Here is a 23499-nt window from a genome sequence, read left to right on the forward strand (position 1 = left end):
GCCACACAACAGGTGATTCTTCAATGAAGTGAAATTTAACTGAAGTTATTGGAGCAGATACCTTGGTTAAGAAGAAATTTAATTAGTGTCAAACTGCCGATTATCTTTTCTGTTTTTCTGAGTCAGTGTTTCCTGGTCTTAAACATGTGACCTCCCCTGCTTCTGCCTTCCAAGTGCTAGGATTATTAGACATGTGTCACCAAACAAGACCTCTTCCTCGTTTCTAAAAGGAAATATTTCCTCTTGCCCCTCTCCCTCAAGGTCTGCTTTGTAGCTCAGGCTAGCCTTGAGCTTGCTATCGTCCTGCCTGCACCGACTGAGAGCTAGGATCACTGGCATGGGCCTTCCACTTACCTACTGAGTACACTGATTTTACTTCCCCATTGCATTTCAGGTTGCTGGTAGCCCCTGCTGACCATCCTTATGACTTCCCAGGTGAATGCCATGGTCCACACAATACCTCTGAAGAAGCTGTCTTCGGGGCTCTCAAAACAGAGGTGAAGAAGGCTGGGGAGCAGGTGTTGGGGCTTGCAGCTTGGTCAGCTGGGGTTCAAGGCAGCTCAAGGTCTGGCTACACTCAACCTGTGTGTGGTTCTGCCCCTTTTCCTCCTCCACACCTGCCCGTGTGAGTGTGTAGGTGTGGGTGTAGGCTGTTCCTTCTGTCTCACCATGGCTAGTGTCACAAGTGCCTGCACTGGGTTGGCTTTTTAAAATGGAGTCTGGGGATTGAACTCAGTCCTCATGCTTGCCAAGCAAATGTTTTACCGAGTCCCCTCCCCAGCCTTGAAATGTTCTTTTATTTATTTATTTGTTTGTTTTAAATCTATTTATTTATTTTTGTTTTTGAGACAGGGTTTCTCTGTGTAGCTTTGGAGCCTGTCCTGGAACTCCCTCTGTAGCCCAGGCTGGCCTCGAACTCACAGAGATCTGCCTGCCTCTGCCTCCTGAGTGCTGGGATTAAAGGTGTGCCACCACTGCCTATCTCTTGAAATGCTCATTATATGCTGGCTTTACATCATTCTGTTCATCTTCCTCCACCCTCTTTGTTTCCCAGGGTGAGAAGGGTGAAGATGGTGGCAATGGACAGTTATAAAAGTTCCATTGATGGAGTCATTTATTCAGCACAATTGACAATTATTCATGTGCATTGCACATGATAGGTATTCAAGAAATACTGGGTGAACTAAGAAGTGAATAACAGTAGCTCGTATCTAACCAGTGGGTGTTCTGACTAGACAGAGGATGTGAACTCTGGGTCTAGACTGTCTACAAGTACAGCTGGTGGGGAGGGCAGGCAATCTGCCTCAGTTGTGTTATTTGTAAAATAAGTAGAAATTCCCTCTACTGTTGTATGTGTTGCACACATGTGAGTGTGTGGGTGTGTACCTGGGGGCCATAGAAAGGCACTGGATGTCTTCCTCCTTTACTCTATGCTTTAGTGACTTAAGACAGACTCTTACTCCCTGAACTTGAACTCCTTTTTTAATCTAGGCTGGCTAACCAGTGAACTCTCTGCCCGCCTTTGACCCATTATTGGGGTTATAGGCACGTGCTGCCATGCATGGGTGTTGGGGATTTGAACACAGGTCCTTATGCTTACTGTGCAGTGCTTTTACCCACGGAGCCGCCTCATCTCCCCAGCCATCCTTCTTCCCTTTAAACTTGCTGCAAAAATTCAAAGCTTTACTAAGTAACTAATAAGCAGAGCCCCTTCTAAATACAAGGCATCACGTGCTGAGGTGTTTTGTAGACTCTCATTTTATCCTAATTGCCACTTGCTGGTGTGCCTGAGATATATAGTTCTACACCTATCAACTGAGGAATCTCCAGCTCGTGGGCTGGGAAGCAGAAAGGTCTAGCACTCAGTTCTGAGCCAAGGCTAGGTTCTCAATGTCAAAGATATTTGCTTTGGAGATGACTAAATTTTTTTTTTTTTAAGACATTAACATGGTCTTGGGATGTGAAATTGCTTTATCCAGAGGAAGGAAATGAAGAGGTTGGGGGAGGTGCCAGTTGTGGGAAAGCCTGCTCCAGGAGTGAGGGCCCTTATGAAAACACCTCAGTGGACTCTGGGGAAGAGAGGAAGTAGTGCTTTACAGTAACTGAGGAAAGTAGTCAACCAGCCCAGTTTAAAATGGAAGAACACTTAATTTATTCTCGAGTGTTAGCGCCAAGCTTCTGCTGAGGATTCACGTTGCTCTAAAGTGCTCTCATTTTTCCTTTTCCTTTGCATTTCCTTCCTGCCCAGATGCAACTGGCAGCAGCCCAGTGGGCACTCTGGGGGAAACTGTTTGCCCCTGCACCCCATCTGGACTGGCCTGTCTTGTTTGTTTCTGGATTGGTCTGTCAGTTGCACACCAACATTCTGCTAAGGCACAGAAGAAGTTAGCGTGGTCCTCCTGTGACCATTTGGCACAGTGATGGTGGAAGTGTGCACACATTAGCAGTTTGGAATTGTGGTCAAAGCTTCTATACAATGTATGTGGAAAAAAAACAAGCAGGAAAGAATGGCAAGGAATGTACATCGTTTACACATTAGGTGAGTTCATTCACTAGTCCAGGGAAACCAGGCGCAAGGTCAGTTTTGTTTTCTTCTTAGCCAGGAAGAGGGTGCTGCTGCAGAGAGGAGGACACTTCTTAACTGGTGAAGAGGTGTTTATGTGGAGCTTCTCTGCATAAGGGGATATTGAAATTGCTGGAGGTCTATAGGAATGTTCTTGGATGTTAAAATCCTGCTGTGTTCACAGTGAACACAGTGTGAAACCCTTCACAGGGCCAATGTTCGCTGACTGCCCTGCACTGACTGCCTAGGAACAGAAGAGGGCAGCTCACCATGTCTTATGCAAGGCTTTATTAGAATTCTAGGAAAAGAAACAGGCCTTTGAATGAAAATGGTAATATTTGCTTTTCTAATTGAGTGAATGGCATAATTCTGTCAATGGCTTCAAAAGAGAGGGAGAGGGAGGGAGAGGGAGAGAGAGAGAGAGAGAGAGAGAGAGAGAGAGAGAGGGAGAGGGAGAGGGAGAGGGAGAGGGAGAGGGAGAGGGAGAGGGAGAGGGAGAGGAGAGAGAGAGAGAGAGAGAGAGAGAGAGAGAGAGAGAGAGAGAGAGAGAGAGAGAGAGACGGAGAGAGCCATGAAATCAAAGGCAAAAAGGAATTTTCCAGCTAATCTGGTCTGTTCTAATCACATTCTTTACTGGCCCTGCAAGGTTACCTGGGCAGGAAGTTTTGAAATCAGGATTAAACACCAGGCTTTTACCTGCATTCCACATTGTTTGCTGTCTGAGTCTTGCTTGGTCTAAGGCTTACTTTGGCTTACTTTCAGAACAAATCCTTTATCATTCTGCTAAGATATGCTGCTTTTTTACATTTTACATTTGCCAGTAGTTTGATTATCTAAGTGAACACTTTAAAGATTTATTTATTATTATCTGGATGTGTGTACCTGCATATTTTTATTTGTACTATATGTGTGCAGGTGCCTGAGGAGGCCAGAACAGGGCATTGGATCTGCTGGAACTGGAGTTACAGGAAGTTGTGAGCTGCCATGTGGGTGCTGGAAATTAAACCTGGGTCTTCTGGAAGAGCAGCCAGTGTTCTTAACCACTGAACCATCTCCCCAGCCACTAAATAAACACTTTAGAAGCAGAAAACCAGCTGTATGGTGATGGTGCATGCCTTTAATCCCAGCACTTGGGAGGCAGAGCAGGCAGATCTCTGTGAGTTCGAGGCCAGCCTGGTCTGCAGAATGAGTTCTAGGACAGCCAGGGATACACAGAGAAACCCTGTCTAGAACCCCATCCTCAAAGCAGAAAAAATACTTAGTTACTTTCTCAGGTTGTCCTACATCTTTTCATCTACTGATGTTTAATTCAGATTTTAGAAGGTGACTCTAATAAAGGGAAAGTGAGTTTGAAGCAGGGCAGGGTGTTGACAGGGTGACAAAAGTTGGCTTCTAGTTAGACTCTGGACTCTGTAATTTTTATGGTATGCAAGAGCATGGTGCTTTCTGCTGAATACATGGTCTCTTTAGTGGTCCTGTTTGAAACTTGACGTTCAATGTTGTAATACTTCTATTTCCACGGGAGCATAGAGAATACTCAAGAATTATTAAACTTTCAGGGGGGAAGCCCCCAAATAATATTTGCTTTATGAAATGTCTCATTTCTGAGCCTTGCTGTTCTCCTGTGAACACTGATGGACAAAGAAGAGGTATGGCTGAACCAAACATTGTTTGATATCTAAAAATAAAACGTGCACATTAAAAAAATTCACATATTTTGTTTTTCGAGACAGGGTTTCTCTGTGTAGCTTTGCGCCTTTCCTGGAACTCGCTTTGTAGTCCAGGCTGGCCTTGAACTCACAGAGATCCGCCTGCCTCTGCCTCCCGAGTGCTGGGATTAAAAGCATGCACCACCACCGCCCGAAAAATTCACATATTTTGAAGGGACCAGTTTCATGTGGTCTTATCAAATCATCCAATATAAAGTTTAGCATTTCCCTGGGGTCTCTAGAAGATGTGATTAATTATTTTGAAGTACAAAATATTGACCACTGGGAACCATAATGTCCTAGGATAGGCTTTTCCAAAGAATTTAGATTCTAGTTCTCATCATGGCTGAAATCTAAGGACTTTTCTGTTCTGCTGGATAGTGTTTAGGGTGTTTCCAGAACAGACAACCATAACTGATTGTGTTCTGGAGCCCATGTCTATGTACTCCCCACTCAGTGTATTTATGGGCTATGTGCATCTGAATCTAACATCTGTCTGTGTTTTCTCCTTGGTAAGTGTTATGACTGATGTTTGTGCATTCTTTTGGGTTAGGCTCCTGTTTTCTTTCTCACTCTGCCACAAATCCTTAATCATTTAACCAGAGGTTTTTTGGGACCACGGAAGGGAAATTAATTTTAAATGCCTACTTTTGGAGAAGAAAAAGAACAGAGACAAAGAAAGCAGCTTAAGGGGCTTCTAATTAAATTTAGCATCAACATTTGTAGAACTATAATGGACACTTGGAGAGTTGATGAAGATGGTCAAATATTTCAGAGCCAATCTCTACTATTTGGTTTATATGGTCAAAAAATAAAAGGTTTAGTTGGAGGACAGAGAGAAAGTGATCTGAAACTGAGTGGGCAACTCCCTCCCTGCTGGTTAGTTTTCATAGCACTAGAAGGTGCTATGCAGGCTGTTGGTGGAGAAAAGACATCAGTGATCTTACCCAGTGCTGGGCCCTGCCTGCTACAATACCAACCTGCCATGCAAGATATGCCCACATATAACAATGGCATCACTGTTATACGCTTAGTACTTTAACCTGGTCAAAAGCCCATGGTTGGGGGTTCACAGACCTAGGGATGAGTCTACTAGCATTTTGTTAAATATGGTCAAATTGCCTTCAGAACATTTACTTTTTTTACCCATAGACCTGGGCTGCTTTCAGTCTTGGTCAGGGAAACTTCAATGTCTTTGGGAAGCAGATAATGTAGAGCCTCATAATTGGTCAAAAAGCAGAATAAGTGACTACGGAGTGCTCAGCCTAAATGGACTCTGTCCCCTATAGCCTCAGAGCCCAGGAGACATTGCTGATGAGGGGTTAGAAAGAATATTACAGCTACAGGATAAGGGGGAGGCTGTAAAATGGTGTCTTCTGGATTTAACAAGTTGCACTCACGAAGTCACAGCAGCTGGGGTTACCTGCATAAGACCTGCACAGTATCAAGCCAAGGCATATTACAGCATGGGTGGGTAGTGGTGGTGGAGCTCATGAAGCTCATGTTGGCAGTTGATGGCCACTGGGAAAGGTAGAGTTAAATTTCTCCAGTGATGGGGCCTGGTAGGTTTCCCATATTCCACACACCTATGTTCATGTGAGCGGTACTAACTGGACTCAGTGAGTTATAGAAAATAATGGAAGACATGAAGGATCTGCAGGAAAAGGGAAGAGAGGGTAAGAGCTGAATATTATCAAGACACATGGCACACACTTATGAATTTATCAAAGAATAAATGCATATTTAAAAAATATTAAAAATTAGGATATGAATTGTTCAGGCAAATTAAAGGTCCGTGTTAACTCATTAGCTGATGACAACTTACTAGATGATTGCTTTATTCACTGTTAAATTTTAATTGCATAGTCATAACTTTATGAATATATTCTGGCAATAGGCCATTTCTCCACTTGACAGCCAATCCCACCAGCACTGGGCAATGCTGGCAGCCATTGCTTTCTTTTCATGGTAACAGCAACTATGTACAAAGAATTCACCGCTGTCCAGGCTGGGATATACAACCCAGCAGACTCCTACCATGCTTTCAGTGAAGAGGACTTGTAGCCAGATACATGGATGCTTCTCCACACATGCCAAGCAGACATCACCTGGGTGTCTCCTAATTCAATTCCTTTCTAACACCATGTCCTCAAATAGCTCACAGGTTCAAGGCTCATTACCACAATACCATCCCTGTTCCAATGCCAGCCTTAAGTCCGGGACCTTCGTTCTTCTAACCAATCACGTATGAGTCAGGGGTTTCTATACTCTTTTCTCTGGTTCGATAATTTGTTAGAACATCTTATAAAGCTCAGGGAAATATCTCACTTATTTATTATTTGTGTGTACTGTATGTATACACGTAGGTACTGGTGTGCATACCTGTGTGCACATGCACATGTGAAGGCCAGAAGAGGACATCAGATGGCCTTTGTCACTCTGCCTTATTTCTTATTTTTGAGGCAAAGTATCTCTCTGAACCTGGAGTTCACTTTTTTTTCCCCACTTAGGCTGGCAGCCAGCAATCCTCAGTGACCACCCTGCCTTTATCTTGGGCAATGCGTGTGTGTGTGTGTGTGTGTGTGTGTGTGTGTGTGTGTGTGTATTGTTGGCATGTGTGAAAATGCCCTGCTTGTTACATGGGTGCTGGAGTTGAAATGACTCAGGAAATGTCATTTTGCTTTGACTCCATTTTGTGTTTGCTTAGACAGTTCCCAGCCCTCTCCCTCTCTCTCCCCATAGCAGTCATGTCTGCCTTGGCAACACATTTGTGATTTCTATGGCCTTGGATGTATTAACTAAAATAATTAATGTAAACTAAAACAACTGAAAAAGATATGTCTTTAAAAAAATAACTGGCATGCTATGTCTAAAATAATTGTTATTCTCTACCAGGAATAAATGTTTCAAAGTTACTATGACCCTCATTTAACTTTGATGTAAATTATGGTCCTTGTGGTTTTTGCCTTTAAACATTCTGTACTGAATTGGGACTCCTGAGTTGGGGCTATTTCTGGTGTTGGCGCGGCTCCAGGAAGAAGGCCATCACCGCCAGTCCCTCTTACGGTCCCGTAGTGAAGGGAGATGAGCGAGTCCAGCTCAAAGTTCAGGCGGCCTCTGGCCTCCAAGCAGGAGAAGGATGGGACTGAAAAGCGAGGGCTTCCGGTGAGTCCCGGGACGGCGCTGGTAGGGAGCCCAGTGGAGTACCAACACCGAGGAGACCTCCGGACCCACCAAAGGGAAGCAAAAGTAAGGGTGCTGCCAAGACGCGGAAAACTACCACAGCTCCAGGGAGGAAACCAAGGTGCAGACCCAAGAAACTGGAGAAGAAGGAAGAGGAGGGCATTTCCCAGGAGTCCTCAGAGGAAGAGCAGCGACCATGCGCAGTGCCACCTGCTCCTTGGCCATCAAAGGAGCAGCTTTCCCCTGGGACTGGAAGCCCCGCTTCCGGGCCCCTCCCACCCCCATTGCACAGGACCGCACCAGCTACAGGCTCTGTGGCTCCCACAGGAGCAGGATTTGGCTCAGTCCCTGAGCCCTCCTCCCCAACATACCTGTCCTCTCCTGACAGGGGTAACTTCTCATTTAGGCGCAGCCTGTCCTGATGCGCACCTGCCTTAGAGACATTGCTTTGGGGTGGGGGGTGGGGGGGTCTCTTTGTCTTGCAGGTCCCTTCTGCTCTGCTGTTCCTGGCTTCCTTGTAGAGGGTCCTGGGAGCATTCCCTGGCCTTAAAGGGTCGCAGCCATCTCAATGCTGACAAGCCCCACTGGCTGACCTGGCAGCAGTAAGTGTGGTTGGTGCAGGTATGCTTAGATCCCAGCATGCCGCCTTCCCACCAAACTGTCGCAGGTGGGTTTCTCAGTCGCTTCTGCCTCTCCCACCTGACCTAGACCCTGCATAGGTTGGCTAAAGCACCTTGAACTACAGGAAGTAGGACATGATGGCCCCACCCACCTTGTTCTCACCTGGGACCCAACGCAGTGATGCTGGGAGTCCCCACCCACCTCCATGGTGCGGTCCTATTCTCCGGGACACTAACTCTCCTCCCCCATTCCTACTCTGGGCTGTTTCCCTTCCTCCAGTGGGGCACTAAGGAACCAGCCTTGTGCCCCCCTTTTGCTCCTCCCTGTCCCCCTGGTTCCACCTTGTCCTCTGTTCACAAACTACCTCTGGAGAGTTGTGTTGTTTTTTTTTTGCTCAGTGTTCATTCCTAGACACCCACCATTACTGCTGCTACCAGCGCCAAAGGTTCATCCTCCTGATCTGCCTGCATTCTCCCCAAGACACTCTAGGGGGAAGGGGGTCTGGGGCACAGCAGGCTGGTTACCAACCACCCCACACCAGAGAAGATGGGGCCCTGCCCCACGGATGCTGCAGCAGTGAGCAGGGGCCCGTTTTGATGGGAAAAGGGTGCAGGACTACCTTCTCCCATTGTTCTGTGCAGGAGGGGTGGCCAGTACCTGTCCTGTCCTGGGGCTCCTCCTCTGGTTTCCTATTTGAGTTACTTGAATAAAAAAAATAGCCTTTTCTAGAAAACAAAACAAAAACCAAACAAACAAAATACAAACCACCACCACCAACAAAACTCTGCACTGCTGAGTTTGGGCACCAAGATACTTTTCAGAGGCATAAGATCACTCTTAGTCTAGCCATCAATAGAAAGGACTTAAAACTTTTAATTGACTTAATCAACGTGGTTGTCAATAATTATCTAATGTGAATCATTTCATTGGAGGCCTCAGCGAGATCCCTTACACATGTGGGACTCAGCCTCACTCTTGGCCTTCCTGGCCAGGGAAGTTTGCAGGGGAGGTGCTCCCTGACAAATATTCCAGATCCTCACTCCTCTCTCTGAGTCTGGAGAGGTCTGGAGTAACCTGCATGTTCCCCACACCAAAATAGAATCCCTTTGACACTCCAAGGAAGTAAATCTATACTAAATTCAGTTTTGGTTCTAGGTAAATGAAGACAGGCCCAAGGGATTTGGGATCTCCTTGAGATAGGGAGATTCTTTGGGGGTGGGTAGGGTGGGTGGGAACCTTCTTCCTGGTTTGGGACAGGAAGCAGACAAACTCACCCTGGGCCAGAACCTGAATTTAATGACTTCCTGTGCTGTGAAAACCCTCCTGAGATAGACACATGGCCAGTGGATGCTAAATGCCCATGTCACTCAGTATCAGAGTCTGTTGTTTCATCAGCCCCACCTCACTTGAGCTGCTGTACAGAGTCGCTACCCTGTGACATCGATGCTTGATGACAACCCTGAGGTCCCCCTCCATGACGATGAGGACTGGCTGGACATTCTCAGGCCAATTGCCCAGAACTCCAGGACACCCCCTTGTCTGAGGCAGAGCCCGATCTGTTTAACAATAGAAACAGTGTGGTCATCAGCAGAGTGAGGAGAGCTGGAGCACCAGTCACTACGCAATGGGCCACCATTGGGCACAAGTTTTGCCACCAGGTACATTGATTGGCCCAGAAGGCAGAGCTGATGGTGCTTACTCAAGCCTAATGTTGGGAAAGGACAAATGAGTGAACATTTATACAGAAACAGGTGTGCTTTTGCTGTCCTTCATGTCTATGCCATGATTTATAAAGACAGAGACCTATTGACTGCTGAAGAAAAAAACTTAAAAGTGAAGAAAAAAAATTCTCACTCTCCTGATAGTGGTCTGCTTCCCCAAGGAGGTGGCTGTTAGTCATTCAAAGGGCATCAAACAGCAGCACACCTGAAGCTAAGGAAACCAGAGGGCAGACCAGGCAGCCTGACAAGCAGCAGATAGGGTGTCTGTGGAACCCCTTCCTGTTTTTCTCATTGCTTTTTCTGATCCACAGCTCCTTCCCCAACCTACCCACTCCCAGGAAGAAGAGAAGAAGGCTTGCTCCCAGGATGCAAAATAAGGTCCAACTGAATGGTAGATCTTGCCAGACTCAAGAATTATCTTCCCCAAGGCCCCTTTGGTGAGCTAACTGCACCAGACTACCCATTTGAGTGCCACCAGACTAACTGAGTTATTATATTCCAGGAATTAGATTCTGCATCTCTGAGAGATGGCAGACTACCTCCAAATGTCTCTCCTGCACACAACCAACCAACTCCAATCAAGTCAAGGGGCAAAATGAGTCCTCACCATTTGTGTGAGGGGACTAGTTCCTGGTGAGGAATCGGAAGTTGATTTCACAGAGATGAGGCCTCCTCATGTTGGGTATAAGTATCTGTTAGTGTTTGTGGACACTTTCTCAGGATAGGTAGAAACCTTTACTATCTAGAGAGACTACTCTGACAGTGGTCAATACTCTATTACATTGATTATTCCTAGGTTCAGGCTTCCGCTTTCAATTGGATTAGATGATAGACCTGCCTTTACTTCATGCATAGCTCAAATGGTCAGTAAGGTCTTAAATGTAACTTGGAAGCTCTGCTGCACTTACTGACCTCAGAGCTGTGGACAGAGCATGTAAATACATGATCTGGACTATTAAGTCAGTCAATCCTCTCTAAAATAATTTTTAAAACTGGTAAAAATTGGCCCAACCTTTAATAGCTGGCCCTTCTCAAGGCAAGAGCTATTGCCAACAAGGCAGGATTCACTTCATATGAGATTATGTTTTGAATGTATCTTAGTCACCATTCTATTGTTATGAAGAGACACCATGACCAACGTGTCTTTTCTTATGAAAGAAAGCATTTAATTGGGGGTTTGGTTATAGTCTTGGGGGTTTAGTTCATTAATATCATGGTGGGAAGCATGGCAGCATGCTACATCTCGATCCATAGGCAGAGAGAGAGAAAGACACTGGGTTTGGCATGAGCTTTTTAAACATCAAAGCCCACCCCCAGTGACAGATTTCCTCCAACAAAGCCACACCTCCTAATCCTTTTAAATAGTGCCTCTGGTGACTAAGCATTCAAATATATGAGCCCATGGTGACCATTCTTATGCAAACTAACACATAAAGGCATCAAGGTGGGTTGTCCTGTTCACGTGACCATATCATTAAAAAATTACTAATTCGAGCCGGGCGTGGTGGCGCACGCCTTTAATCCCAGCACTCGGGAGGCAGAGGCAGGCGGATCTTTGTGAGTTCGAGGCCAGCCTGGGCTACCAAGTGAGCTCCAGGAAAGGCGCAAAGCTACGCAGAGAAACCCTGTCTCGAAAAACCAAAAAAAAAAAAAAAAAAAAAATTACTAATTGGTTTCTTTTAAAGTATCTCTATTCTCTCCAACAGGTCCACATTGCAGTCCACTGTAGGGTTTGAGACACCTTTCTGGTTTCCTTCTTGGTGCCCCATCATTCATTTTGACCCTGGGAACCAAATGTGCATCGAGAAGTTTCAGAAAGGACTGACTTGCCTGGAAAGGATCTCATACTGTCATCCTGACAGCACCAACTGCAGTCAAAGGTTGTGGGATCCCTAACTGGATTCATCACTCCTGCGCTAAGCCTGCTCCAGACCAGGATGGGAAATGGACCAGAGCCACTCAGGCCAAGACTCTCTCCAGGTATTGTTTGGTTATATATTCCCTCTTTCTGGCTGTTCTGGAACTTGCTTTGTAGATCAGGCTGAACTGGAACTCAGAGATCTGCCTGTCTCTGCGTCCTGAGTGCTGGGATTAAAGGCCTGTGAGACCACTTCTGGTATTATGTTCATCTTAACACAGAAGCTTATTTTTGCTCTCACAGAGACTTGGTTTGCCTGTGCCACTGGCCTCACCTGCTGTATGACCTCAAAGCTTCTGTATAATAATTCAGTTTTATGTATAGTTGTACATGCTTATTCAGGACTACTGGTGGTACTAGGGCTTCCCCTCTCCTAGTTCCAAAGGTGGTAGGAATGAGGGTGACAGAGACTGCTGCCTTGAGTACTATGGCCCTAATCAGAGGAGAAATGGGCCTATGTCGTCAGATGACATCATCAGATATGTCATCAGAGGTAGACATTGGACATCTTCACTTCATGGCCAGGAAGAGTCTTCAAACTTTTAACTGGCTTAATCAGCGTGGGTGTCAACCACTATCTCTCATGGATCATTTCAGAATGAAACTGAGGTCTTTATGGTTGCACAGCACTCTTAACCACTGAGCTATCTCACCAGCCCCACTTCCTGTCTTTACCAGACACAGCGGTGGTGGGCTCACCACTTCAGAGCCCATATTTAGGCCGTAGAGTTGTAGGAAGGAAAGTGTGTCTATTTAAGGGCTGCCCTTAGGAGAAGGTCATTGTCCCCTAAACAAAGACTATCTTAAGTAACTCAGGAGCAAAAAGGGCTTTTATAGAGAGGAAAGGAGCTCTGTGGGTGAAAGATCATGTGACTGGAGAGGGTGGGTCTTCTTGGCCAGGGCCTGTGGTCACCTTTCTCTTCTTTCCATCCTTGGGTTAGCAGTTGATTTTGTCTCTGAAGCCAGTTTCTGTAATTCTTCAGATCAACTCATTTTCTTATGAGTTAAACATTATCCCACTTTTAACTAAAGAACAAGACTAGTGAGTCCTTGGTCTGCTCTTCAGTGCTATCTGAAGATCATTAGCTAGTCCAGGCTTTGGAAACTGATAAAAGATTAGCAATTAGGGAGTCTGCTTTTCCTGCAATCAATGAATCCAACAGCTAGTGTTCCCCGGAATGAAGGGAGTTTTTGTTTATTTTTAAGTTACAGTGCAGAGTAAATGGTGAGGCAGCAGGAAAGAATATTGTTTTTTTAAAATCTTTTAAAAATTAATTTATTTTCTTTATGTGTATGAGTGTTTTGCCTCCATGCAAGTCTGTACACCATGTGCATACCTTGTGCCTGTGGAGGTCAGAAAAGGCCCTGGAACCCCTGGAACTGGACTTGTAGATGGTAGTGAGCCACCATGTGGGTATTGGAAATCAAAACCAGGTGCTCTGCAAGAGCAACAAGTATTCTTAACTACTGACCCAACTCTTTCCAGTCCCAAGGACAACTGTACAAAGAGAAATTTGTGAAATAGAGATAACCTAAAATTAGATGGCATAAGACACAGAGGCACTATCATTATTGCTGTTATACTTTGTTATAAATGATATGATATGACTCATGGTTGGAAAGATGGCTCAGTCAATAAAATGCTTTCTTTGCAAGCACAGGGAATCAAGTTTAATCTCCAGGATCCATGTATAAAGCCTCATGTGGTATCATGCACTTATAATCCTGGAGCCCATGAGGCAGAAACAGGAGGTTCCCTAGCGCTTATTATCCAGCTAGCCTAGCTGGATCAGTGAGCCTCAGGCCAATGAGAAGCCCTGTCTCAATAAACAAGGTGAATAGTTCCCGAGGAAGAACACCTGAGATGGCCCTCTGGTCTTCACATGCATGTGCACACATGTCCACCTGCACATATGCATGTGTGAGTGCCTTCACTCATGTGCACACACACACATATGCACAAAGCGAGTGAGCAAGCGAGTGAGTGAGAGAGAGAAAGAGAGAGACAGAAGCAGAGATGATAGATAGACTGGTGAATAGCTAGATGAAAGAGGGGGGATATGAATAGATGTCTATTTTCCCCAGATGGGCACTGATGAAAGACGAAAGACACAGTTCTACTGAAGTCCAACTTGGTGAACAGAGGTGCTCAGTAGAATGGCTGAGGAGTTTCTTGTAGGAGCACGGATGACTGAGAGACAGCTGCATCACCAGAAGCCCACTGTAGCACCGGTGAAGACTCATAAAAGCTTGCATCCCTGGAGTTCTCTGAATGACCTTCAGGCAGCATGGCAGCCCAGGAAATCTCTTATGAGCAGTTCTTATATAACCTCAGAGAGGGAAGAGCCCAGTGAATCTTGTAAGCCTCGGGGAGTTACAGGGACTTTTGAGTTGTATATTTCTTGAGTCTTAGCAGCCTCCCTCCAAGGTAGAATGTCTCATTAGAGAGAACATTGCTATACAACCAAGGGATGAACAGGGTAAAGGACTTTCTACCCTCATAGTACCTCTGGTGTTCAGCATCCTGTAAACTCATTAAATCCTGAGTTCATCAGCTTCTATTTATTTCCTGGAGAGGTGTGTGTGTGTGTGTGTGTGTGTGTGTGTGTGTGTGTGTGTGTGTGTGTGCAGTTTCCAGCCTCTGATCACTTGGTATTCCTGCTGATGGTCCTGCCAACAAGTTGTCTAGAGTTTTACTGTGTGTCACTTCATTGGAGTAAGCTCAAGTGTTATTAAAAGGGGCTAATTATGATAGCAAAAGGCATTCCTGTCACCTAGGAACTTGCAAGCATTCCAGCATCTCTCTCTCCTGAAAAGCATGGGAAAAGCCCAAATGGGTTTCTCTATACAAACTCTATGCTGTGCACTTACTTAAGGCTCATATAACCTTATAAAGTGGGTGTTATTATTATCTCTGTTTTGTCCATGAACTCAGAATTCACATAGTGACACCTGTCTCAAACCTAAAAACAACAACAACAATAATAACAATGCCTTAAAAAAACCCAAATTATTTGACTCTAATCTAGGGGGAAAATCAGACACCAATTCAAATACTGTTTGAATGGTCGGGGTGAAAAGAACTCCCCCCTCCTTTTTTAAAGATTTGCTTTTATTAATTTTATTTCTGTCTGTCTGTCTGTCTGTCTGTCTGTCTCTCCTCGTGTGTGTGTGTGTGTGTGTGTGTGTGTGTGTGTGTGTGTGTCTGTGTGCATGTGCCGACACATAGCATGGCATTTGTGTGGATGTCAGAGAGCAACGTTTTGAGAGTCGATTCTCTGCTTTCCTCTTGTGTTTGAGGCAGGGTCTCTCTTGTATTTGCTGCTGTACTGTGACAGTATTGCTAAACTCTCACACCTCCACATCTCACCACAGCAGTGTTAGAGCTGTGTTTATCAAGCCACTGTGTCTGGGTTTTTTGCATGTGTTCTGGAGACTGAACTCAGGTCATTAAGGTTGTGTGGCAAGTGTTTTTACCTACTCTGCCACCTTGCCAACCTGCTTTCCTCTTCTTCTGAGGATTTTATAATTAGATGCTGATATAAACTGACAGTAGATGAACATGGGAAATTGCACACAAGGTTATTATGAGCACAAGACACCCCAGGAAAAAGAGACCCTGATAACATAATGATTTAGGTGTGCTCTATCCATGAGGAGAGGAAAATGGGAATCATAGCAATTTAGATTGAGAATGTAGGAATTTCAAGGGACATGTGTGGTCCCAAAGAGTAGACAACAGCCCATGACAATGTCTTTCTGGGCTCTGGATCTAGCATCAGTTCTAGCTTTGTTTAACTTACATTAAATTTCCTGTTTGATGAGATTCTGAGAACAGGTTCACAACAATTACTTCTGGAAGAACTCACTCTAGTTATGTAAAGTATTGGGTGGAAACTGAGGCTGCAGTTGCTGGAAGCAGAGATTTGCACCCACAAAGCAAAAGTAAAGAACAAGATTTAAAGAAGTTGATTTCTTTAGGCTGAGACATTAAGGGCAGTGTCAGCCAGGTGCTTGGGTCTATTTAGGGTGGAAAGAAGTTGGTATCCAGTTCCTAGAAGTCTTTGGAGAGCTGCTGAAATTCCCATTTTTGTCCCTTATCTGGTTCAGCAGAAAGATGTCACAGGGTGGACATAGTACTTTTCTGCTCAGTTAAGACTTAAGTCTAGAACAAAATCTTTCTTGAGTTAATAGTCACAGTAAGTCATCATTCATGGGTATCTCAATGACTTTTCTGTTACTATGATAAAACACCATGACCAAGGCAACTTACAGAAGCAAGAGTTTATTTGGGTGTGTGGTTCCAGAGGGTTGGAGTCTATGCTGGATGGAGTGAAGGCAGGGCAGCAGAAGCAGGAAGGTGACGAGAGAGAGAGAGAGAGAGAGAGAGAGAGAGAGAGAGAGAGAGAGAGAGAGAGAGAGAGAGAGAGAGAGAACATTGGGAATGGTGCAAGGCATTTGAAACTTCAAAGCTTGCCCCCAGTGACAAACTTCCTGCCCCCAGTAATGCCACGCCTCCTAAGCCTCCCCAAATAATGCTACCAACTGAGGACTGTGGTGCTTTGAGTTAGGATGGGTTCCCTAGACTCACATGCTTGAATTCTTGGTCTCTAGTTAGTGGAACTGTTTGGGAAGCACTAAGAGGTACAGCCCTGTTGGAGGGGGTGTGCCACTGAGGGTGGGATTTGAGGTTTCACAAGTGCACACCAAGCCAAGTCTTTCTTCTCTCTCTCTCTGCTGGCTTCCAGTGGATCAGGTGTGAGTCCTCAGCTGCTGCTCCAGTGCCGAACCCGTCTGCCGCCATGCTCCCTGCTATGATGACCACAGACTAACCCTTAAACTCGGAAACTGTAAGCAAGCCCCCAATTAAAGGCTTTCTTCATAAATTGCCTTGGCCATGGTGTCTTTTCACACAATAGAGCAGCAACTAAGACAGAGACCAAGAGTTCAAATGCCCAAGGCTATGTGGGACATCTCATGCAAACCACCACAGCAGGGGATTTTCTTCTGTGCTTTTGGAGAGAGAATGAGGGAGAGACAAAAGGATGGGAGAAAATAAGAAAGCTCTTGGTTGTGAGGCTTTCTTTAGTTCATAACCAGCCTTCTGAAGTACTATGATTTGAGGTACTGTTTCCTAAGTCCCTGCAGGAGCCAGACAGGTAGCATTAATGAGAGGGAAGGCTAGCTAACATTCGTGAATAGTAGGAAAGGATAGGCTGAGTTTCTGTTTTCATTCCATTAAAAAGTTATCATTTATTTATTTTTGTGTGTTTGCGTGTGGGTGTGCATGGGCTACAGGGGAAGTGTGGAGGTCAGAGGGCTTGCAGGAGTGGGCTGTCTTCCACCACGGGGTCCCAGAGATGGAGCTCCAGCTGTCAGGTTTTCCCACAAGGCATCTTTACTCACCGAGCCCTCTTGTTGGCCCACTTCCCACTTTCTAATAAAGACATTTCTACAGAAAAATATTTATCCTCGATAAAAAGAAAAAGAAAGCAAATTGATGGTGGTGGAATTCAATCTCAGTGTCAGACAGACATTAGGACACACAGGAAGTGTAATGTATTCCATTTCTTGCCCTGTCTAACGTGGTTGTCACTATTAGATTTAATGTCTTCAGGTTTTTTCTCATATAAAGGAAGGTATTAATATTTTATATGAAATATATGTACCTTTAAAAAGGCAGGGTTTCTCTGTGCAACAGCTCTGGCTGTCTGGGAACTTGCTTTGTAGACCAGGCTGGCCTCAAACTCACAGAGATCCTTCTGTCTTTGCCTTCTAAGTATTGGGATTTAAGGCGTGTGCCACCACTGCCCAGCTGAAACATATGTACTTTTAATTTTTAGATAAACATTTTTAAAGATGTAACAAGACTTAGAGTCATCTTAAAAAGTCAGGCATTGCCAGTTGGCAGTCTCTGAAGGAAATGGTATCTTGTAGTGTTGTACTCGTTTTGCGAAACCCCCAGAGACCACCAAGGAGCCGGTTTCCGATGCAAGCACACAAGGGTCCTTTTATTCAGGTTCAACCTGGGCCACCGCATGGCAGATGGAAGGAAATGTGGCGGTGGCCATGAGCCCAGGTGTAGAGAGTTTTTATAAGGAAAAAACGACAAGCTGGGAATTAGCAACTTGGGACTGGGTAGAAGGGATATGGGGCAAGGTGAGTTTTTGAAACTATTGGGTTAGACTTTTGGCGTGGAACCCCAACCCCCAACCTGCTGAACAGGATTGTCTGGACTGCTCAGCAGGATTATCTAGATACCTTCAAGGGCCATAAAACTCAGACAGGATGTCTGCAGGAGCATACTGCTCTGTGTCTGTTCGAGTTGTCATGGCACATTCCTGAGGTCCTTCCTAGAACTGAGTACAGCAGGTGGTCTGAGATGGTGGCCCTTTCCCTAAGATGGAGCCTGTAAAGTCAAGTCTAGACCTTCACATTAGTTGTGTTTGTGGGGGGTCCAGTACAGTCCAGAGAGTCATCTATGGCAGTTGTACTTTCAGTTTCAAATGACTGAGTTTATTACCCATATGGTAAGAGAAAGAAAGAGAACAAACATCAGGATGACACATAATAAAACCTCACCAAATCTGCTGCTTGCCACATCCGGCAGGGAGGACTCAAGGGGCCTGATTGGGAGAATGAAGGAAACATCACCGATGAAGTGGGCTTAAAACTCCCTTCATCAACCCACTGGGGAAGACGCAGCCACGCGGGAGTTCTCATCCCAGAGCCTCTCCAGGGTGACCTTCCGGCTCTGTTCCCACCACAGGCATTTTTATACCATGGCTAAACAAGAGTGATCTGGGGGAAGGCGGTCCTCCTTTAGCTTTTCTCTGGTACACAATGTTTTTAACACTCTTGGGTGCTTCTTTTCTCATTTCAAAGCGAGGAAGGCAGCCCATCACTGGACAAGGGACCCCAGAAGACACTTAGAAACAGCCCTGCTTAAATCTGAAATGGGGTGAGGGAGGCCTTACCCTGCTTCCAAAGCCAGCTTCCTGGTGAGCTTAAATGCTCATGACAATTTGCAATATAATGCATATTACAGGGGGAGTGTACAGGTAGAAGAAAAGAGGGAAAATAGATCGACTCACGCTGTTCCTTAGTAGCAATGAAGTCAGCTGTAACAGAGGCTGTATCACAAACAGGAGTATTTTCCCAGTCAGAGAAAGAAGAGCTATGAAAACTTTTCATAATGATAGTTTCATATATTGATGAAGTGTAAAAAAAAAATCTTCATAAATATTTAAAGCGAATCAGTGTGGCCTACGAGCAACAATAATAGGGGAGTTTTTCTCTATGCACAGAATAATCTTCAATTGCTACAGTAATTTACATCTTGATGGATATTTAATATATGCACTTGAACTCTTGCTTTTATCTCTACAAATATAGGTTTAGTCAATTCTCCTCTTTTTCTTTCATTACCAAGATACTAAGAAAGAGTCGAAAACAAGAAAGTCTGAAGTGGGGACAACGTGGCGTAAACCCTTCTCTGCCTAGCCTCACCCTCGCTGTGCTGAACGAGCATTTCTGGAGGCACTGGGGTCCCCTCCTTCCACGGGAGATGAACAGAATTGAGACTGACACCCACATACCCAGCAGCCCCATCACCAAACTAAAGGTAGGAATGAAGGGCTCAACCATGGCATTGAGGGGCCATGGGGAAATTAAGGAAGGACAGAAGAAAGGCTGTTTGCTGTGTGGGTTCATCATTTAGGGTGTGTGCCTGCTTTGCTCCTCTGGAGCATCACAGTGGACCTTGACCTCCTGTAGTTCCTTTCAACAGATGTGAAGGTGAAAGAGGGATGCTAACAAGGCTCTCCAGATGTTCTGGGTTCTGTGAATCTAAAGGAAGATAACTTTTCAGTTAATATAATCATGTGGGCAAAGGGGGGGTACTTCAAAAGTGGGAGGGAGGGGGAAGTTAAAGTAGCTTCAAGGTCAAAATTCTCAGAAAGCTTCCCTGTTACTTGAGAAATGAGAAGACCAGGCAAATACCATGACAAGCTCCTAATAACTCAGTTAAGAACTAGGCCTCAGTTCCTGCCTCTTGAAACCAGGGGAGCTGCACATATGAGGCCTGGGTCAAACCCCTCCCCACCACAGGTGATAACCAAATAAGGACAAACCTGGGACTTGTGCAGACTTGCCCAAGAATGGAAAAGCTATAGCCTTAGCCCACCCCTGCTAGCCCTAACCAATTAGAAAAGTACTAGTAAGATTGCCACTTGTGTAAGCCAATCCTAGGTAGAATGATCACATTGCCTTAGGAATTCCTTCAGCTGTAAATAAAAGGAGCCTGTGGGCTTTTCTCAGGGTCACCATTTGCCACTTTGTCAGATGGTTAGCCCCCAACATGTTGGTAATTTTTAATAAATGCTCTTGTTGATTGCATAGTAACTGGTGGTCTTTTTATGGGACTTCTTGCGGACCCTAGCAGAATACCATTTCAGGTGAGAAGGTATCAGTGGCTCATCTTAAAGTTAACATTTAGAAACCAGGAAATGGGGCTTTTGAAACAAACAATCCAGGGAGTGTTGCAGGAATCTTAAAAGTTCTTATTAATAAAATCAAACCCGAGGCGAGTTATTGGGGTCCATGCTGGTAGATCAGAGAGATAGAACAAGCCACAGCTATCTCACCTTGCTGGATCCTCAGCTGGTCTTGTCTCCTCAGACTGGAGGCTTCTGAGTCCTCATCCCAATGGCTCTCAGCTGAATTGCTGCTCAAAAGCCTGAATGCTTAACCAGCTAAAATCTTCTAGTTTCTGGTCCTCACGCCTTATATATCTTTTTGCTTTCTACCACCACTCCCTGGGATTAAAGGCTGGCTTTCTGGGATTAAAGGCATGTGTCACCATGCTTGGCTATTTCCAATGTGGCCTTGAACTCACAGAGATCCAGAGGGATTTCTGTCTCTGGAATGCTAGGATTAAAGGTGTGAGTGCCACCATTTTCTAGCCTTTGTATCTAGTGGCTGTCTGTTCTCTGACCCCAGATAAATTTATTAGAGTACACAATATTTTGGGGAACACAATACAACCACATTTCCTCTCTTTTTGTCTAAAATTAAAAAAGCTTATAACTAATACAAGAAAAACTATCCAATAAGTATATACAATATATACAGCCAAAAATTACATTAATGATGTCTAGTCCATTAACATTTGACAGATTCAGATGAAAACTCCATTATATATATATTAACAATGTCCAGTCCAGTAACATCTGATAAACTCAGACCAAAAAATTTTCATTACTTATCTTATTTAAAACAAGTAGTTCCTTTTTAAAAGTAGATTCCATAATCTCCCTTTTTATCTTATCATATCCATATTCTTTTTTCTTTCATAATACATTCAGTAGTCTACCTTTTGTCATTTTTATATCTTCCCCCTTTTCTTCAGTGTAGATTCAATGATCCACCTATTTATCCTATTATTTCTTTATCTTTTTTCTCAGAGTAGATTCGATGATCTATCTCATATCTATTTTCTCTTTTTATTTTTGTTTCTAGGGGTGAAGATATCTTTAGGGAGTCTTGAAAAGAAAATTTTGGGGTTAATCATCAAGTCCTGTATCGTTTGTCCAGTCTCTGGATAATAGGAAAGTTCAGGGCTTGTTTCAAGTCCTTGTTTGAGTAGTCTGTCAGGCTGGATCATCTCAACTAGTCCTCTCAAAATTGTTCTGACCAGTTTGTAGTCCAAAGTCGATTTTTCCATGGTGTTAATCGGCTTAATGGCTTTATCATAGTCCATGTGGAATCATCGTTGTAGGATCCTGTCATCTTTTTGAAGATTTCAAAGTCACTGTTAGGCATGGTCATGGTTTCCTGCAGACTTTTTTTTTTTTTTGCCTCCTCTGTGGTTTGGAGCAATCACAGTCTGATAAATGTCTGTCTCTCGGAACCATGAACATTCTTCCCTAGAACAAAAAATCTTCACAACAATTTCTCCCCACCAAAATTTGTCTTGCCAAAATTTTCCAAACTGACCTTTGCCGATGCTTTCTTGTAACACGATGGTCCTGGCAATTCTTCTCTGAACCAGCAGCAGTAAACCCTTTGTCCCTGGTAGCAGCAGCATCGCAGTCACCAACACAATGAGAAGGAGCTGGCAACGTGGAGCAGTAGCCACTGCTTCCATGGTCCCACCACTGTTTGTGGTTCATTCCGGGCCAAAGCTTCTCCCAAGCCTCCTAGGCCGGCCTCAAACTCGGGATCCTCCTGCCTCTGCCTTCTTCAGTAAATTCTACCGGCGTGCGCCGCCACCGCCACCACCACCGGCCGAGTGTAGCTCGGGCCTGACTGGGGCTCACAAGGCTACAGGCAAACAGCTTTTTCATGAATTCATACCACCAACGTTGGGCGCCAGATGTTGCAGGAATCTTAAAAGTTCTTATTAATAAAATCAAACCCGAGGCGAGTTATTGGGGTCCATGCTGGTAGATCAGAGAGATAGAACAAGCCACAGCTATCTCACCTTGCTGGATCCTCAGCTGGTCTTGTCTCCTCAGACTGGAGGCTTCTGAGTCCTCATCCCAATGGCTCTCAGCTGAATTGCTGCTCAAAAGCCTGAATGCTTAACCAGCTAAAATCTTCTAGTTTCTGGTCCTCACGCCTTATATATCTTTCTGCTTTCTACCACCACTCCCTGGGATTAAAGGCTGGCTTTCTGGGATTAAAGGCATGTGTCACCATGCTTGGCTATTTCCAATGTGGCCTTGAACTCACAGAGATCCAGAGGGATTTCTGCCTCTGGAATGCTAGGATGAAAGGTGTGAGTGCCACCATTTTCTAGCCTTTGTATCTAGTGGCTGTCTGTTCTCTGACCCCAGATAAATTTATTAGAGTACACAATATTTTGGGGAACACAATACAACCACGAGGGAGTGGGGAGAATAGCACATCCTCTTCTAAAAAGACAGTGATACAGTTGGAAAATGGTATCAAAAGCAATCCCCTCAGAAATCTGGAAACTGACAATAGGCATACAGCAAATGTGTGAATATTTAGAACTGCTGAGTCTTAGGTGGAACGGTGTGAGTCTCTGCAGCACCACCCTGGCTCTCTTCCACCGTGTGATAGTTCGGCAGTCACAGGAGACAGAAGTCTAGCAGGTGACTTAATTTGGAGAGGAAAATAAAACAACAAAAAGCCTTAACTCAAAACTTCCATCAGAAACCGTGAACAGACAGGAAAGCCACTGTGGTTGGATGGATACTGTAACCCTGGTTTTGGTAAGCCAGAAATCAGCAGGCTAGTAAGAAATTTAACAGGGAGCTAAATGGAAGGGGAGCCATGTGGGTCTTGGTAAGTTCTTACCTACCCCTGGTGTTCTGGAAGGTTGCCTGATGCTCAAGGCTGTCCACATTCAGTTCTACAAACTTGGCTCATAGTGAGACATTCACACCAAAAGATCCAGATTAGTGCTTCTCAATCTTCCAAATGCTGCGACCCTTTAATACAGTTCCTCATGTTGTGGTGACCCCCAACCATAAAATTATTTTCATTGCTATTCATAATTTCATAATTTTGCTACTGTTATGAATCTTAATGTAAATATCTGTGCTGTTTGATGGTCTTAGATGACCCCCATGAAAAGGTCATTTTATGCTACAGTGTCACAACCCATAGGTTGAGAATCAGTGACCTAGTTGGAAATGAAAGATGGACTTGTAAACAAAGTGTGATAGAGCTAATCAAAGGCATTGCCCTTGTTCCCAAAAGATGAGGCTAAGTCATTGTAAGAGCCAAAGTTAATCTGCAGGTCCTACATGCCCA

At 44.7% G+C, this 23499-nt stretch overlaps 1 pseudogene; it reads left to right on the forward strand.

The window, feature by feature from the left end:
* The first annotated feature begins 7217 nt into the window (after window positions 1-7217).
* LOC102911228 (high mobility group protein HMG-I/HMG-Y-like) lies at window positions 7218-7877 on the forward strand (annotated as a pseudogene).
* Window positions 7878-23499: the final 15622 nt, after the last annotated feature.

The sequence above is a fragment of the Peromyscus maniculatus genome, chromosome 6 (genome assembly GCF_049852395.1).
Source record: "Peromyscus maniculatus bairdii isolate BWxNUB_F1_BW_parent chromosome 6, HU_Pman_BW_mat_3.1, whole genome shotgun sequence".
NCBI lineage: Eukaryota > Metazoa > Chordata > Mammalia > Rodentia > Cricetidae > Peromyscus > Peromyscus maniculatus.